The sequence below is a fragment of the Puma concolor genome, chromosome B3 (assembly GCF_028749965.1).
Source record: "Puma concolor isolate L17-30 chromosome B3, mPumCon1.1.hap2, whole genome shotgun sequence".
NCBI classification, from domain to species: domain Eukaryota; kingdom Metazoa; phylum Chordata; class Mammalia; order Carnivora; family Felidae; genus Puma; species Puma concolor.
Genome location: NC_141672.1, coordinates 22,766,447 through 22,785,127, shown reverse-complemented (window position 1 = coordinate 22,785,127; position 18,681 = coordinate 22,766,447). Strand labels below are relative to the sequence as shown.

At 40.5% G+C, this 18,681-nt stretch overlaps 2 protein-coding genes and 1 pseudogene across 6 annotated transcripts in view; 2 read left to right on the top strand and 1 right to left on the bottom strand.

Annotated features, from left to right (window-relative positions):
• STON2 (stonin 2) overlaps positions 1 to 18,681 on the bottom strand; it is a 153,798-nt gene that overhangs the window by 23,548 nt on the left and 111,569 nt on the right. The window lies entirely within an intron of this gene.
• The window catches only part of LOC147579798 (uncharacterized), a 93,625-nt gene that overhangs the window by 46,866 nt on the left and 28,078 nt on the right, over positions 1 to 18,681 (top strand). The window lies entirely within an intron of this gene.
• On the top strand, positions 17,324 to 18,004 carry LOC112855051 (gametocyte-specific factor 1 pseudogene; annotated as a pseudogene).

The following is an 18,681-nucleotide window of genomic DNA, read 5'->3' as shown; positions in this document are numbered from 1 at the left end:
TTGGATCCCTGCTTTTGGCTCCTTTCCTCTAACAACTAAATCTCCACTCAACTGGCTTACTGGTTCCCTGGCTTAATATCAGCTTCTCATGTTGTCTTAGACGAAGACTCTATTCTTCAACTCTCGTCAGGGCAGAGATCCTACCAAAACACCTTGCTGTTGTCTGAGAGAGTCACTCCAGTTCCCCAGCAGAGGTCATAGGCAGGGAACAGGGATAGATGCCAATATCTATAACAAATTGAAAAATCAACATTCCATTTTATAACTTAATCTCTTAATATTTTACACACTGAGGTATATCAAAGACTTAACTAGTAATAAGGCCTGTTGAGAACCCAACCTGTGTTTTATTTATTTGTCATTGCCATAGCAAAAAGCTCCTGTATTTCCTTCCTCAACTATTTGAGCACACCAAAGAGGGGTGAACAAAGGACTTTCTAGAGTCTAAGCCTTTTTGAACGGGCAATGAAGCTCTGCTTAATGGACCATAAAATTCTTCTATGGTCTCATAAATAGACATTTTCCAAAGAAGATATACAAATGGCCAACAGACATATGAAAAGATGCTCTACATCACTAATCATCAGCGAAATGCAAATCAAAACCACAATGAGTTATTCCCTTATACCATTCAGAATGGCTAAAATAAAAAAGGCAAGAAATAACAAGCATTGGTGAGGATGTGGAGAAAAAGTAACCCTCACACACTGCTGGTGGGAATGTAAATTGGTACAGCCACCGTGGAAACAGTAAGGAGGTTCCTCCAAAAATTAAAAATAGAACTACCATATTACCCATTAATTCCACTACTAGTATTAACCAAAGAAAATGAAAACACTAATTTGATGAGATATATGCACCCCTATGTTTATTACAGTATTATTTACAATAGCTGAGATCTAGAAGCAACCTAAGTGTCTACAGACAGATGAACAGATAAGGAATCTTTCTCTCTCTCTCTCTCTCTCTCTCTCTCTCTCTCTCTCTCTCACACACACACACACACACACACACACTATGCAGCCATAAAAATGACGAGGCTGTGCCAGTTACAACAACATGGATGGACCCAGAAGGTATTATGATAAGTGAAATAAGTAAACTGAGAAAGACAAATACCATATGATTTCACTCATATGTGCAACCTAAAAAACAAATGAATAAACAAAAATAGACCTATAAATACAGAGGACAAACCGATAGTTGCTAGAGGGAAAGGGGTGCAGGGGGGAGGGGCAAAATGAATGATGGGGACTGGGAGATGCAAGCCTCCAGTAATGGAATGAGTAAGTCGCAAGAACAAAGAACACAGCATAGGGGATATAGTTAATGGTACTATAGTAGCATTGTATGGTGACAGATAGTAGTTACACTGTGGTGAGCATAGTAAGGTATAAGAGAAATTGAATCGCTATGTTGCGCATCTGAAACGAATGTAACCTTATGCGTCAACTATGTTCAAATAGAAATTAAAAACAACAACAACAACTCATCTCTGGTGTGATGAGAAGTAGAAAAGGTTCTTTTGGTTTAGGAGCTTAAAAGAGGAGAAGCATCCAGAAGTTACTCTAAAGGAGAACGTAAAGGAACGGCAAGGAAAAAAGAGGGTCTCCATCCTGACTCTAAGTGGAGCATGGTTTGCATACCCAAGAAGTGTCAGAGGTGGGGACCAGGACAAGGACTACCTGCAGGGCCACTGGGACAATGTCCTGAAAGAGTGGCAAGCCTACAGTGCCCATGCCCTTACTGTGACCAGGATAGCTGAGTCATTAGGACCACCTGTCCCTCTGCCACTGTGGATGTGTCACTCATGCGTGCCCCCATATCCTTACTCACTATGCATCTGGCTACCACGTGAGGTAAGACCCCAGCAACCACCCACGTGAGTCTTAGTGATGGGGACTGTTACTTCTCCAAGGTTGACCCGGTGAGTTCAACAGGGGGGTTGTGATAAGGGCAAAGGAACAGAGCTGGGGGCTCTCACACAGTATTACAGATGCTTGCTTGGGTACATGTGTGCTGGGGATAAGGAGCAGAGCGGGCACTCTGACGGAGTCTGTATCAAGCCTTCCTTCCATGTGTTAACTCTGCTAGGCTATAATACAGCTTCCAGGAGAAGTACTAAAGGTCTGTTGGTGGTAGGGGTGCCGTTAGCCAGTCTAAGATCACCCACAGAAAGGTTAAGGGCAATTGACAATAGCTGAAAAAATATCTGTAAATCACTCCCTTTTCACCCATATTGCCCAAAGCTCATTGTTTTTCATGTGGACTTTCAGCAATGACAGTAACAAAATAACCAACAGCTCCTGTGTGCAGTAAGCCACTTCTTCTCAATTGAATTTGGAGTTGGTAATTTCATTTCATTTCAGTACTTATCCAGCTCCTGTTTAGTTATCAAGATCGAAGGAGACATTCTTATGTAGACTGAGGATAGATGAAACTTACAAACCGTAAACATATCAAGTTAAGGTAATTTTTTAGAAAAACAGGAGAGCAACTAATTTCTAGCATGACAATAAATTTATTCTAGCTGGTGGAGCTCTATTTGTATTTCTGAACGTCTCAAATTTTTCAGAAGCCCTCATGAGGTAGATAATCCGCAGGCAAACAGTGAAGTGTTATTTCCAGATGATTTGCACACTTGGTACTTTTCCTGACTTGTTACAGCATTCCCACCATCTGGCATATATACACCAGTGTCTCCTGGGTGGACACAAGGCTCGCAAGGGAAAGGCTGGTTTAAAAGTGGTTTGTACCAGGGGCACCTGGGTGGCTCAGTTGGTTAAGCGTCCGACTTCGGCTCAGGTCATGATCTCACCATTTGTGGGTTTGAACCCCATGTAGGGCTCTGTGCTGACAGCTCAGAGCCTGGAGCCTGCTTTAGATTCTGTCTGTCTGTCTGTCTCTCTCTCTCTCTGCCCCTCCTCCACTCACATGCTCACTCTCTCTCTCTCTCTCTTAAAAATAAGTAAACATTAAAAAAATTAAAAAAATTTTTAAAGTGGTTTGTACTAATGATGGATTGAATTCCTGGCTTCACGCTGGTCTCTACTGCCTGTTTTGTGTCACTGCAGACAGAAAAGGGTAAAGCTTGGGCTCTGGAGTCAGTTCGTCCAGGCTCTGCCATTAGAAAACTATGAGATCTTGGACACGTTACTTAACCCTCTCTAAACTGCAGGATTTCTCAATTCTCAAAGCAAATAATAACAGTACCCACTTAACAGGATTGTGAGGGGAAATGAGATCATTAACAGACACTGCATTTAACTGGGCTTCAGCTCAATAAATGTTAGCTATCACAATAAAAATATGTAAATATTATTAGAATTCTCAAGGAAGCAAAAGGGAGAGGGAAGGAAAAGAGGAGAGAGAATGCCTTTGAAGTTGTATTATCAATCTGATGGAGACTGAAGGGGAGACTGAAGAAGGAAAGGAGGAAGAAAACTGGAAGAAATGGAAAGGGGGATGGAGAGAGAAGACTATCTCAGGTTATGATTCCTTGAGTCCAAATCTTTCCACAATCATTGCATAGATAAATCCCCAAAGGTTTGGGAATGATAAAGGATCTGAGGGTCTGCATTCACAAAGTCATTGTGACTACAAAACAGCAGCACTAGCCTATCACATGAGGGAAGTGTTAAGTCTTGAGTATACTTTTGTCAAGACAGAACATCCAACTTTCTATTATTCCTCTGGTACAAAGAAGTGCCTTTGTAATTGTAGGGCAGGTCTAAGATGCTTTTGTATTCTGGACAAGTAATCCTCAAAGTGGAGAGGAATGCACTCAAGGAGGTATCCAGAATGATCCACTGGGGTGTGGGAAGAAAACATCAGAACCTCTATTTTTGTTCACTTTTTAACCTATCCTTTAAACATTTCTAATTTTTGTTTATATGTTATAAAACATTTACTAAAATACCTAGTATGTTTGTAATATATAAATAAATTTACAATATATATACACACACAATACACACACACACACACACACACACACACACACACACACACACAAATATTAGAGGCTCATGATTAAGCCTTTGGAGAAACATGACCAAACATTTGGAGAAAATTGTTATAGTGCACTAGGCATGTTTCAAATACTTAGCATGACTTCACATACACACAAAGATATCACCTCTTCCCTGTCCTTTATAACAGTGGGCTGTTGTAACCAGAAAAAAAATGGTCTTGGTTATCAGTCCAAAGGGAGAAGTATTTTGCCAAATAAGAAGATTTTTTATTCCCTTAAACTCTATTATTTGGGCAATAATTCAATCTTAAATACCCCAGTGCTCCTGTAGTCATGCTAACAACCTATCTCAGGTTTTCCCTCTTCCCTAGAATCATGCTAAATATGACTTCATCACCACTCCTCCCTGCTTTCTAGAAAGTTTTAAAAACAGTCTTCCAATTCTGCAGAAATTATGAAACTGACCTAAATAAATAACTGTTGGAGTCGATGCCAGGGCCAAAGACTGTGTGACCTCAATATCAGAACACCAGTCTCCTCATTTCCCTTTCTTGTTTACACTCTTGGTGCCCAGGGAATAAATAGCAATGGCAGGAAGATGTCTGTGAGATCCTGGTCCGTGCCAAGGACATCACCAGCTCAGCAAGTGTCTTCAAAGTAAATGTTTTAATTGTTGTTCGAGTAACAGGTTGCGACTGTTACCTTTGCTCTCAATAAAGCCCCGAGGAAAATTCAACCTACGTGGTTCAGAGCAGGACAAAATCAATGGAGTCAACAATACCGATGGAAGAACTACTGTATTACCTATCCTGCAACCGCCACCCCCCTATTTTGGGTAACCACTTCACAATCAGTCTCCCGCCCCACCCCCCCGCCCCATTTAAGTCTTCATGGATCTTCACTCAGTGTGCCCCATCCATGGTGCATATGACCCAAGCAAAGTCAGATACTTGTTGTTAATCTGGAATAGACTGAAGCAAGCGCAGGAAAGTAGTGGGAGCTGAGTTATTCAGATAGAGGCACCCTGAAGAGCCTGCATATTAGTTCTTGCTGGCTTGATGCTTAAAGTTGCCAAGATTTCTGACCATCTCTGAGAGATGGCAAAAATGGCCTCAGATTCGTCTTTCCTCTCTCCACACTCTTGGGCAGTCCCTTTCCATGTGGACTCTGAGCTGGAACATGGGATTCATTTTAGTCAGGATCAAATACACCACAAATGGAAACTTGAAAAGTGCTTGTGTGACAGTGCTTGCCCTCTTTTGCTGTACTTGGAACCCCAAGACCATGATGCAGTGAGTCTGCAGGGGGATAAATGACCATGTGGAGGAGATGCAAGGCACCCTAGCCAACCAGGCAGTGACTGCAGACCCATGAGTGAGCTCCTATGGTGAACAGCTTAGCCTGGCACAGACTAGGAATTGCTCAAGCTTGCCCGGATGTGGATGTGCAGAATCTTGAGCAAACAAATGATTGTTGGGGAGCTGGGTATGTGTGTGTGTCAGGGGGCGGGGGGCTAATTTTCAATGTGGTTTTTATGTAGCACAGTAAAAGCTGATACACCAACTTCCTGGAGTTTGAGTTTTCAGCTTTTCTTCTAATTCTGTAAACTATCATATCCTTAGAATGAATTCATTTTACTTAAAGTTAGTAAAGTTGGCTTCTGTTGCTTGCAATCGAAATTATTTTAGTAGCCAGGTAGGAGACAGATGACTAGATCTTTGTAGGAAACATGGCAAATATAAATTTCTAGAAACTTCCAAACTTGTCTGTTTTTTTCTTTTAAATGTTTACTTATTTATTTTGAGAAAGAGAGAGCATGAGTGTGTGTGGGGGGGTGGAGGGCAGAGAGAGAGAGAGAGTGAGAGAGAATCCCAAACAGCCTCCACACTGTCAGTGCAGAGCCCCACACGGGGCTCAATCTCACGAACTGCGAGATCATGACCTCAGCCAAAATCAAGGGTCAGATGCTTAACAAACTGGGCCACCCAGGTGCCCCCAAACTTGTCTGGTTTTTGAGCAAAACTATTTTGTTGCTCCTCTCCATTCTCCCTTATTCTTTTCACAAGGAAATAGAATAGTATTCTTACTGCTGAAATAATATAAGACACACTTCAAACTCTAAGTTTAGAGGGGAGGAATTTTGAGACTCTTATTTGAAGAGCTGTCATCTTTGGTCTGGGTCACCCTAGACATAAACAGGTGGGAAGAAGTTAGGCTCCGACTGCATTGTCAAGTGGTATGTGGACTGTGGCTCTAGCCTGGTTCATAACCTGGCTACTCTACCTATTAACATGGTGACCTTGGGCAAGTTACTTAAATGTAGTAGGCTTTAGTTCCCTCCACTGTAAAATGGAGATAATAATAATATTTACCTCTTAAGTGTGGTAAGGACTGAGTTAATACAGGTAAAGTTTACACAGCAAACATTACATAAATATTTAGTATTATTATTATAATGATTATTCCTTAGAGTCTAGGTTCCCTTGGGGAACATCTTGGAAAAAGACATTTGGTATTGTGCGAGCTTGGAAAAAGCCATGGAAGAGAAGGCTTTATTGCTAGTCCTGGATCTGCCACAAACCTGCTATGGTCTTGGGCAAGGCTCTTTGTGCCATTCCCTCCCCATCTGTAATGTGGGATAATCATAATCCCTGTTCTAGTTTGGAAGCAAATATGAAGTAACACACGTGAACATGTTTCTAAACATTCAAAAGTGCTCAATTGCTATTTGGTAAGGTCTATGATTATTATTCAGATAATGAGGTAGTTTTAGGTTCCAAATAAGTCCTACAATTTCTCATGACATTTGAGTAAGTCCTAGGTGGAGAGTTATTGCATTTAGACAGAGAAAGAGAAATGCAAAAAGCAATCTTGGAATAAAGAGTTATTTACAGATATATTATGCCAAAACTTGTGTGTTGAGGGGTGCCTGGGTGGGTCAGTCAGTTAAGCATCCAGCTCTTGATTTGGTCTCAGGTCATGATCTCGGGGTGGTGGGATTGAGCCCTACATGGGACTCCGCACTGGCCGTGGAGCCTGCTTAAGATTCTCTCTCTCCCTCTGCCCTGCCCGGCTCATGCTATCTCAAACAAATTAATTAATTAAATTAAATAAATAACAGGAAAAAAACCCTGTATGTTGAGAGGCTTGATTACACATCAGATCAAAGAGGTCACAGCCTAGGGGTGCCTGGGTGGCTCAGCCAGTTAAGCGTGTGACTTTGGCTCAGCTCATGATCTCACAAGCTCAGGTCATGATCTCACAGTTCGTGAGTACAAAGCCCACATGGGGCTCTCTGCTCTCAGTATAGAGCCTACTTTGGATCCTCTGTCCCCCCCCCATGCATTCTCTCTCTCTCTCTCTCTCTCTCTCTCTCTCTCAAAAATAAACATTAAAAAAAAAAAGAGGTCATAGCCTTTTCAAAACTGTCCCAGAGACCATCAGTATTTCTGAGGATATAAATGGCATCAAGTAACCTGACAGCAGGGAAAGTGGAAGACCAAAAACACACTCATACCTTTCTACATCCTGAAGTGACGGATGCCGCCTAATCAACTTGTTCCCCACCTGTCCACAGGACCAGGGTTGAGTGTTCTTTGCCTTAGTGGGGGACAACTCGGGATTTAAGGCCCAGTGAATCCAAGGCACTCATATGTGAATTCATGTTAAAGCACACTGGTTTTTTGAATTGTTCCAGTCACCAAGTTCTAATATAACTAACAATTTGTTTCTGTAATATAAAGATTAACTTTTTTTGGATAATTTTAAGGAACAAGTTACATTTTAGAAAATTTGGATGGTGCAGAAACCCATACCATCAAAAGCACCTGAATCTTGCTGCCACCGGAGGTAAGTGACATCACATTCTAGTGTTTCCTTCAACTTGTCTCACTGTGCAAGTACACATTCATGAACACACACCTATCTAAAAGTCAGGAGTATTCTGCATATACGGTTTTAGAACCTACTTTTGTTGTTGTTGTTAATATTCGCACATCAGAGTTTTCATGGGACAACACTGAAAACAGGCAGTGTGGAAGACAGTACGTGCCAGGAGCTGTTGGCAGTATCTGACCACGCTGTTAGGACGAGCATGATGGATGCTAAACGGGTTTGGAGGGCAGTCTGTATTAATTCCAGGATATACATGTAGTGTCTGGCTGCCTTGGTGGGGACATGCAGGGGATGTGAAGGGTCATGAGAAACTGAGATGCTGGATAAAGGGTGATCGATGCTGATAATTTGCTTCATGAAGTAAATGTGACTCCCACTGACATTTAGAGTCAGGGACTTCAGTAGACAGAGATGAGGTCATGGGATCAGGGCTTCTATTTTCAAATCTAAAGCTTGCCTGGCTGTGACATGCTGAAATGTTGACAAACATGCTGCCTTCCAGTCTTTAAAAATAGTAACCTTTGTTTCCCACACTGAGGGCATTTCCTAAGTGTCAGATCGAGTGTCCTCTGCAGCTGGACACACAGCAGATTGGTATGTGTGGCTACCTGTTGCCCTGTGTTCGCATAAATGAGAGAAGTCAGGTGGAGGACATAAAGGCAGAATCATCCGCCCACTTCAAAGCATGAACCTTGGTGACTTTATAGGGCAGGTTGCACAACATAAACAGAGGTTTTCAACAGCATGCACTATAGAGCAAAGGAATTTCTGCCCTATCTTCAAGAGCAGACTGGGGCAAATACACGAGTCAGCATTTGATAAAGGTTGTTAGCAAATAAAGAATAAATGGTCCCAAAAATATTTAGAGAGGATGAAGTATTCTATCTAACGCCTTAAGATTTCTGGTTAAGAATAAGAGGGGTATGGTTAAGAATAAGAGAAGATAAGCACAAACTGTCTTCAGAAATCAGGGCAAAATTGAGCCATGGTAAGAGATCTTTATGGTGTTAGTTTTTCTTTAAAGTATTTCATTTGGGATTGGATTGTCTAACCCCACATGGCCCTTGGTGACTTCTGGAGTGTGTCTAGAGTTCTCTGGTGACTTGAGGAGCAGGCTTGAGGTTTTACGGCAAGAGAGGGAGCTGGAAGGAGAGAGGAAGAATAACCCACCACCGCCCCTATGTTCAAGACAACAGCAGTGGCTTGGGTGACGCTCCCCAGTCGTGTACCATATGCCAGATGCCCTGCTAGAACTGTATGGAAACTTTTAACTTGATCCTGGAACACTATATAACATAGATTCTACCTTCTCCCGTTTTTATTGATGGGGACACTGAAGCACAGAGGTTAGATGACTTGACAAAAGTCACAGACTAGTAAGTGGTGCAGCTAGAATCTGAACCCAGGAGGTCAGAGCTCACGACCTTCAGCTTGACCACTCTCGTGTATAGCAGCACTAGGATTGCAGCTCAACGTCTGTAGAACTAGCTAATCTCGAGCAAGTTACTCAATTTCTAAGTCTTAGTTTCCTCACTTTTAAAAAGGATAATAAAAATAAGCTGATCTATCTATCACAATAGGGTTGTGAGAACCAAACGAGACATGTGCATGTCACTTGTAAAATATGGCAAGCTACACATTTTTTTAAAAGCTTATTTATTTATTTATCTATTTACTTACTTATTTTGAGAGAGAGAGAAAGAGGGGGAGAGAGAGAGAGAGAGAGAGAGAATCCCAAGCAGGCTGAGCACTGTCAGTGCAGAGCCTAATGCGGGGCTCAAACTCATGACCTGTGAGATCATGACCTGAGCCAAAATCAGGAGTCAGATGCTTAACTGACTGAGCCACCCAGGTACCCCATGGCATGCTACACATTTTAAATTACTTTCATTATTACTGATGAAAGAAGAGAAAGAGGGCACTTATTTCTTCATTTTGAGGTTTGTTTTGTTTGTCTTGTTTTTGCTTAGTATGAACATTTTAATTTTAATAATCAACATAAAGCAATGGAAATAACAAATATTCACTGGTAGGCACATCAGGTATTGAGAAAAAGCAGAAAACATTCCTGTATCAGGAACCTGTGACTAGAAAGAAAAAAAAAATAGTGATTATTTTGACCAGGCAGTGACTTAGAATGACTTTGTGGGGGGCGGGGGGGGGGGTGCTCTGCATCTCCAGTGATAAAAGCCTGTTCTAACTGCTGGCAGGCAAGTGACTCTTACTTCCCGGAAGTGGAATGAACCTTCAAGGACTTGTGGCTCTCCAGATAATGACTTCCAGTTCCATGAAAACAAAGCACAGCAGCTGGAAATAACAGCCTGTCTGTTATTATCTAGTCCCTATTCCATATCTTAGAGCTATCATTCTCAGTCTGGTCTGACAGAGGCTTCTCCAGCTCCAGGATTCCAAATCCCCAACTGTTTTGGATAGACATAAATGCGAGAACTTAAAACCAAGGTTAGAAGGGCACCTGGGTGGCTCAGTCAGTTGAGCGTCTGACTTTGGCTCAGGTCATGATCTCATGGTTCGAGGGTTCAAGCTCCACATTAGGCTTTGCACTGACAGGGCAGAGCCTGCTTCAGATTCTCTGTCTTCCTCTCTCTCTGCCCCTCTGCTGCTTATGCTCACTCTCTCTCTCTCTCAAAAATAAACAAACATTACAAAAAAAGTGTAGAAAGAATTACCTTTGAGCAAAATCACTCTGGAATCAGACCAACCTGCTGGAAGTCATTAAATTCTCAAGCAGGGCTAAAGTCCCTGATCTACACTTCTGCCAGAGCATACACAGGCATGATCTCTTTGTGTTTATTTTCCCACTCTGGCTACTACATTACAGTCTTTTGAACTTAATTGTGCTGGGAACTTCATCTAGGAACCCTAAGTTGGGAAAGCAGAAAAAAAATGAACATCTTCAGAAATTAAGTAATAGAAAGATCAACAAAGAAGAGTTTAGTCATCTACCATTAAATTAAAAGGTGACTTGGGTATAATTTCAGAAAGAATTGATAGGAATGGGTCTAAAGTCCACTAATCTGTAATCTCATTAATTACACCAAAGGTTAAAAACTTCCTTCTAACACAAGCAGTTCATGTTCACTGAAGAAAATTTAGAAGATACAGGCAAGCGAAAAAAATAATAAAAAGCATCCAAAGTCCCACTTTTACCATCAAAATAAGAGACATCTGTACTATTATAAAGGTTGATGAAGGGGAAACTGAAAATAACATAGTTAACTGTAGGACTCAGGTGGGAATCATGGGACACAAAACTGTACTAGGACCTGGTGGTCACCTTACAATATGTGCCTGGACTTCTGTCCTCTTAGGCAAGTCCTCTGAACCTCCTTGGAATATTACAGATGTTATTTACACACGCATACAATAATGTGTTGTGTAAGAATATTTTGTGAGACCATCTCAATAAATGAGAATAAGATTTAATACCCATTTATGATAAAAACTTTCAGCATACTAGAAATGGAAGACAAATTCCTCAATCTGTTAAAGGGTGTATATATAAGAAAAAACTCAGCTAATATTATAATGATGAAATATTGAATGTCTTCTCCCAATTTCACTGCTTCTAGTCAATACTGTAGTGGAGTGCATATGCATGGCAACAAGGTAAGGAAAGGAAATGAAAAGCAAAATAAAGAGTTAAAACTCTTCATAGGTGGCATGATTATGTACTCAGCAAATCCAAAAATATCAACAAAATCATAGAAGTAATGAGTGAATACAGCAAGGTCTCAGGATACAAAATAATTACCTAAAAACAAATTGTATGTCTAAATACTAGTAACAAATGAATGGAAAATTTTATCTTATATTATTATGTATATATATATTTTTTTTTAATTTTTTTTTTCAACATTTATTTATTTTTGGGACAGAGAGAGACAGAGCATGAACGGGGGAGGGGCAGAGAGAGAGGGAGACACAGAATCGGAAACAGGCTCCAGGCTCTGAGCCATCAGCCCAGAGCCTGACGCGGGGCTCGAACTCACGGACCGCGAGATCGTGACCTGGCTGAAGTTGGACGCTCAACCGACTGCGCCACCCAGGCGCCCCATGTATATTTTTTAAGTAGGGTTCACACCCATCGCAGAGCCCAACGTGGGGCTTGAACTCATGACCCTGAAATCAAGATCTGAGCTGAGATCAAGAGTAAGACACTTAACTTACTGAGCCACCTAGCCATCCCTGGAAAATGAAATTTTAAAAATTATGATTTACAATATGATAAAAATATCAAATACACAGAAGTAAATGTAATAAAAGATACAGAAGCTCTCTATACTTGAAAACCATGGAACACTGCTGAGTGACATTAAAGAAGGCGTAAATAATGGAGAGATTTCATGTTAATGGATTTGAAAAGTCAAAGTATAAGATGGAAAAATTTGTGAAATTGAATTATAGAGTCAATGCAATTCCAATCAAAATCCCCAGACTTTTTTTTTTTCCCTTTGGTAGAAATGGATAAGCTGTCAATTTTTATTAAAGCCTGTCAATAGCCAAGATAATCTTGAAGAAGAAAATTCTGGAGGGCTTACATTACTAAATTTTAAGATTTACTGTAAACACTCAGTAATTAAGACAGCATGATAGGAAAGACAAATAGGTTAATGGAACAGAATAGAGAGTCTAGAAGTAGACCCAAACATATACAGTCATTTGGGTTTTGACAAAAGTGCCAAGAATTCAACGGGAAAGTTCTTTTCAATAAAATGTTCTAGAGCAACTAGACATACATATGGAAAAAAAAATTGACTTTAATCTCTTCCTCTCTCTATATATACTAAAATTAAACTGAGAAAGATCACAGATCTATATGAGAGCCAAAACTATAACACTTCTACAAGAAAACATAAAAAACCCACCTCATGACCTGTGGTAAGCAATGACTTCTGAGGACAAAGAAAGCACTACCATGAAAGAAAAAAAATTAATAAATTGATTTTGTCAATTTATCTATTTTTCTTTTTCATTTTTTTAAATTTTGTGTTTTTAATTTATACCCAAGTTAGTTAGCATATAGTGCAGCAATGATTTCAGGAGTAGATTCCTTAATGCCCCTTACCCATTTAGCCCATCCCCCCTCCCACAACCCCTCTAGTAACCCTCTGTTGTTCTCCATATTTAAGAGTTTCTTATGTTTTGTCCCCCTCCCTGTTTTTATCTTATTTTTGCTTCCCTTCCCTTGTGTTCATCTGTTCTGTGTCTTAAAGTCCTCATGTGAGTGAAGTCATATGCTATTTGTCTTTCTCTGACTAATTTCGCTTAGCGTAATACCCTCTAGTTCTATCCATGTAGTTGCAAATGGCAAGATTTCATTCTTTTTGATTGCCGAATAATACTCCATTGTATATATATACCACAATTTCTTTATCCACTCATCCATCGATGGACATTTGGGCTCTTTCCATACTTTGGCTATTGTTGATTTTCTTAAATCAATTTATTTATCAAGATATCACTTAAAAAGTAATAAGGCAAGCTACTGAAAAGAGACATATTCAGAATCCCTAAAGAATCCTCACAAATCAATAATAAAAAGAGAAATAACCCCCCCAAAACCCAGGCCCTTCATAAAAGAAGCTATATGAATGGCCATGGAGCACATGATAAGGTTATTAGACATCAAGGATGTGTAAATTAAACTACAATGAGATACCACACATCCACTAGAATGGCTAAAACTGGAAAGCATGATAATATCAAGTGTTACAGGATGAAGAACAACTAGAACTCTCTTATGTTGTTGGTTAGAGTATAAAGTTGTAAAATCACTTGGAAAAATGGTTTAGCAGCCTCTAATAAATTTACACATTCATCTAACGTATGATCCAGCAATTCCACTCCCATGTTTGTATACAAGAGAAGTGAAAAATATGTCCACAGATAGATTTGTTCAAGAATGTTCAGCAACTTTATTCATTAAAGAACTGGAAACACCCCAAATATCCATCAATAAGAGAATGGATAAGCAAATTGCATCATATTCATATAATAGAGGACTACAGTTATGATAAACCTAAATATTTAGACATGCAGCAACATGATAAATCTTAAAACCACTACCTGAATCTCAAAAGTCACTAGCACACCATCACTTACCCTGGTTCATTGATTCATCTAATCTCACACCAACCCTTCAAAGTAGATACTATTATCCATCAGTTTTAATAATGAAAAAGATTCACAGAGGAAAACTAATACCCAAGATTGTATTTACTCATTCATTAGTTCATTCAAGATTTACTGAGCATATACGGTTTGCTAACAGGTGGTGTGTCACATGCTAAGGATATAATGTTAGCAAAATTAGACACAAGATTTAAACTCAGTCCTTCCACTACACAACACTGCCAGGCACTGCAACAGGTCCTACATTTAAAAAAAACAATGTGTAAGACACTGTCATTGCAATTATGATACAATACAAAGTGTTCTCATAGGTTTATGCAAAGTGCTGCGTGATTCCCAAAATGAAAAATGACTGATAATTCTGCCTGAGTTGGCTGAAGCCAAACTGGCAAAAGGGTGGGCATTTCAGCTGATAATATAACAGCAGATAGAATGATTTCAGGCACTGAGGAAGAGTGGAAAGAATATAAGATTTGGAACTAAGTCCACCTGGTTGGGATGCTGGCTCAGTACTGATATTTGTGAAATGTGAGTAACTATTCAGAAACTTGCGGGGTAGTTGTGAATACCTAAGGATCTAAGCACATGCAGAAGAAACTCAATTTATAGTAGCTTTTAGTTTTTGAACAAATAACTGGTGTTACTCATACTGCCAACATACATCTCCTATTGTAAATTGTGTGTCAATCTCCAGAAAGCCTTACCTCTCAAAACAAGAACATGATTGACTTTCTAGGCTTGAAAAGCTTAACATTAGACCCCAAACCCATAGTGATTTGCTGTCTTTGATCTCCCTCCTCGTTTGAACATGACTTGTGCCCAATATACACCATGAGACTTGGGATTAAGTAGAGTTGGCTATCTTAGTTTGAGTGGCTTATACAGGGTTAGAAGCCAAGACCCAAAAACACTTGGACTAGTGGGAATAGCAGTCACTCTGCATTGTTCCTTTTTGTACAAAACCACTCAGAACATGTACTTTATCAGTCTCCTCTGTGCCCAGCTCACAGCAATGCTCACTTTAATCTGCATGAGATACCCCTATCGGTGTACAGATTTCTAGAACAGAGGCTAGTGGTAAGAAATCAATCTGAGAGAGACAGCCTAGTAAGGGAAGACCAAAATGGCAGAATTTTCTCAATACATAAAGGCTCTTCCTGTGGCACCTGCATCCAAGATTTTAATATAGATCATGAAATAGGCTCAGTATCCCTTCCGATGGCACAGCAGGCTAGCGCTGCTGAATATTAAGGCATTTACAAAACAAGAGCTCAGAAGTTGTTTGCAAGGCTGAGTGGCTCTTTATTGACATATCCAGTCAAGGTAGAATAATTACAGCAAGAGTGACCATCGCACCAACCTCTCCTAACCACATAGGTTTATATGTGCACAGTTGACTGATGAACTGACTCAGAAGGGTGTTTACATTATTTAATCATCAGAGCAAACACTGCAAACAGCTTGACAATGAGCATGGCACGTGGGAGACAACAGGCTTGCTCTGTGGCAGCCACAAGCAGGCTGTAGATGATGTTAGGCAAATTATTTAAGTTCTTCAAGCCTCAGGTCCCTCACCTATAAAATGGAATAATGATGCCCTGCAAGATGCCGTGAGAGTTACAGATAATGTAGGCAAGTGCCTGGCATAATTCTTTGCATGTGCCAGACACCTAATAAGTGGTTATTCTTGTTATCATAATTAACCTAAGGCGTGGCTCTCTATAATTTGGGGGGAGCCAAGGAAAAGATACGTGCTACGAGTTGACTGCTTTTGTTGGATAGAGGCCATGTTCAATGGCTTTTAGCCTGCTTACATGGGGTGAATTTCAGGGAAGGGTTTGCATGTGATGGGGAGGGGGGTGTGCAAATGAGAACATGTACTGGGTGAGTGGAGGGTAACAGGACAAAGAGGGGAGAAAAGGGGGAAAAACGACTTTCAGAAAAAGAACTTGTATCTTATTACTAGACTATAAGCTATTGAAGGCAAGGCCTATCTTTCATTTTATGTTATTTTTTACCCTGTTTTTATTCATCCCTACAAACTCCATCAGACTCTACCACAACACCTGACACCCAGGAGACACTCGGCAAATGTTTACTGATACACACCTGGACCAGACACTGACTCTCGCTCACAGGTGTGGCTCTGACTAAGCAGGAAAAGGAAATGGACAGTGGTGGTGTGGGACAACTGTCCAGCAGTGATTCTGATAAGCAGAAGTGCCCTTTGTCCCAGCAGCTGAGTCACCGCGCCTTCACACTGACACACTGCGACAGGTTCCACTCACAACACCAATAATGACATGAGGTCATTCCCTCAACAAAGCAATAAGCCCCAAACAAAGGCTCCAAATCTTAACACAGGGAAGGTCTGTCCCAGTCAGTCACCTTCTATCCCAGTTAGCACATCAGATACATGAAATATTTGTCCCATCCTGGACTAGGCATCCTACACACACCGCGTTCAATAATCCTCCTGACAACCCTATGGAAGGTGTTAGGTATAGTTTGCAGGTGAAGAAAATGAAATTCACAGGGGTTAAGTACCTTGCCTAAGGTCAAATGTCAACCAGGTTCAAAATCCTATAGGACAGCACACATACTGAAAGGTGTACATATCAAAAATTTTTATATTCATGTAAGCAGTTCCAACTGAAGAAACAAGTCTCCTCGTACCACTTTCTTATCAGACCCACTCCAAGGGCAGCCACTCTTCTGACTTCTCACAACTCTCTGAGTTTTGCCTGGAATACTCTAACATATTGTAATTTCTCCTTCCATTGAATTCTTCAATTTTTCTTATCTGTAATTTCCTAATACCCTCTTGTAGTGTCAATTATTTGTTCTTTTACATACCTTGTCTTTCTAATTACTATTGTTATAAGCTCCTCGAGGCCAAGGGTTTATACTTCTTTGCATTCCCCTGGTGCGTCCTGCGTGGAGAAATGACTCCACAATATATGTACCTAACAGTTAACTTTTGCTTTCTGTGTACCTGGCACTGTTGTAAGCATTTTACCTGGATTATCTCATTTAATCCTTCTAACAGTCCAATGAGGTAGGTACTGCAATTGCCTCCCTTTTACAAATAACAATGCTGAGGCACAAAGCAGCAGCTTGCTCAAGGTCAAACAGTCAGAGAGAGACAGTCAGGATTCAAACCCAGGCATTGTTATTCCAGGGCATGTGTCAATGGGAGGGCTTTCATTATTCTCTTCTCTTTTCCTAACATTTTTATTCAAATATAAAACACCCGTAGAAAAAAGACAACATAAATCACACATTTAAAGTTCAATGCATTCTGAACGTGGGGAGAGCTTGTCTGAACTGGGCACTTGGATTCAACGCCTTCATTTCCCACATGGAAGAAATGTACATGGATTCCCTGGACGCTGAAAAGCTATTACAATGCCCCTATGATAAAAACCACCAGATCAGGGCCTGTAGGTTTCTCTATCATCTTACCAAGTGCAGAAAGAATCATCCTGACGTCACAAACCAATTGGCTACTTGTCCCTTCACCAGATTCCTTGGGCCAAAATCAGTCATCACATCTCAAGCTGTGATGATAAAAGTTGTATTGAGAAGAATGTTATCAACCAAACCAGGAACCCAAGAGGATAGGAGACTCTGGCTGAGAGCACATGGCAGTGCCTTCCTTGTGGTGAAGACTGGGATTAAGATCTATGGGAACAGAGCAGCACCCCCCTTTGTCTGGGGCACAGCCAACTACTGTGTCAACAACAGCCCCGCAGGCAACACACTTATGGAACATAAGAGTAACCTGGCTTCAGGCATGCATATTCCCGTGCCTGGGAATATGGCTCTATGTTCTGCCATGGAAAAACAATGGGAATGCCCAGCAACTGAGTATCTACCTCATCAAATGCCAGACCCTAGAAGCTTCTTCCCACTAATAGTGGGATCATTTTTTGTCTCCTAATCTAATTATAGAAAGATAAACTATCTGTGACTTTCAAAATGACAAGCACCTTTTTTTTTCTCCCTGCTTTGAATCTTCACTCATCTGATGCAAGGACCCTCTAACTCAGAAGAACTGTTTCAAGTAAAGCATCAATGCAGATATCTTCAAAAAAATAAAAAATAAATACAATTCAATGGGTTTTTACAAAGTAAAGACACCTAGATAACTCACACCCAGATCAAGAGACAGAACATGGTCTGCACCCCAGAAGACCCCTTAGCGCCCCATTCTAGACACTAACTGCACCCTCCCAGGGTGTCCACTATCCTGACTCTTCACACCATATATTCATTTACTTACTGTTGAATTTTATATAAATGACATCATATAGTATGTCCTCTGTATATCCGTGAAATCCATTCACTTTGTTGCATACGGTGTGTTACTTTGCATTTCTATATTGTATTTTCTATATCGTATTGCATTTTCTATATTGAAGTGTGTGGGTGTGACATGATTTATCCATTCTGGCTGATGGACAGTTGATAGATTCCAAACTTAATTAACTGTAGCCAATGCTTCTGTGAATATTTTTATACATGCTTTTTGGCACATACATGCGTGGGATTTTCTTGGGTACCTAACCAGGTATGGAATTGATATGACATTGGGTATGCAAAGTGATCATACCCACTTACACTCCCATCTGCAGCAACTGAGAGTTATTTTTGCTCTA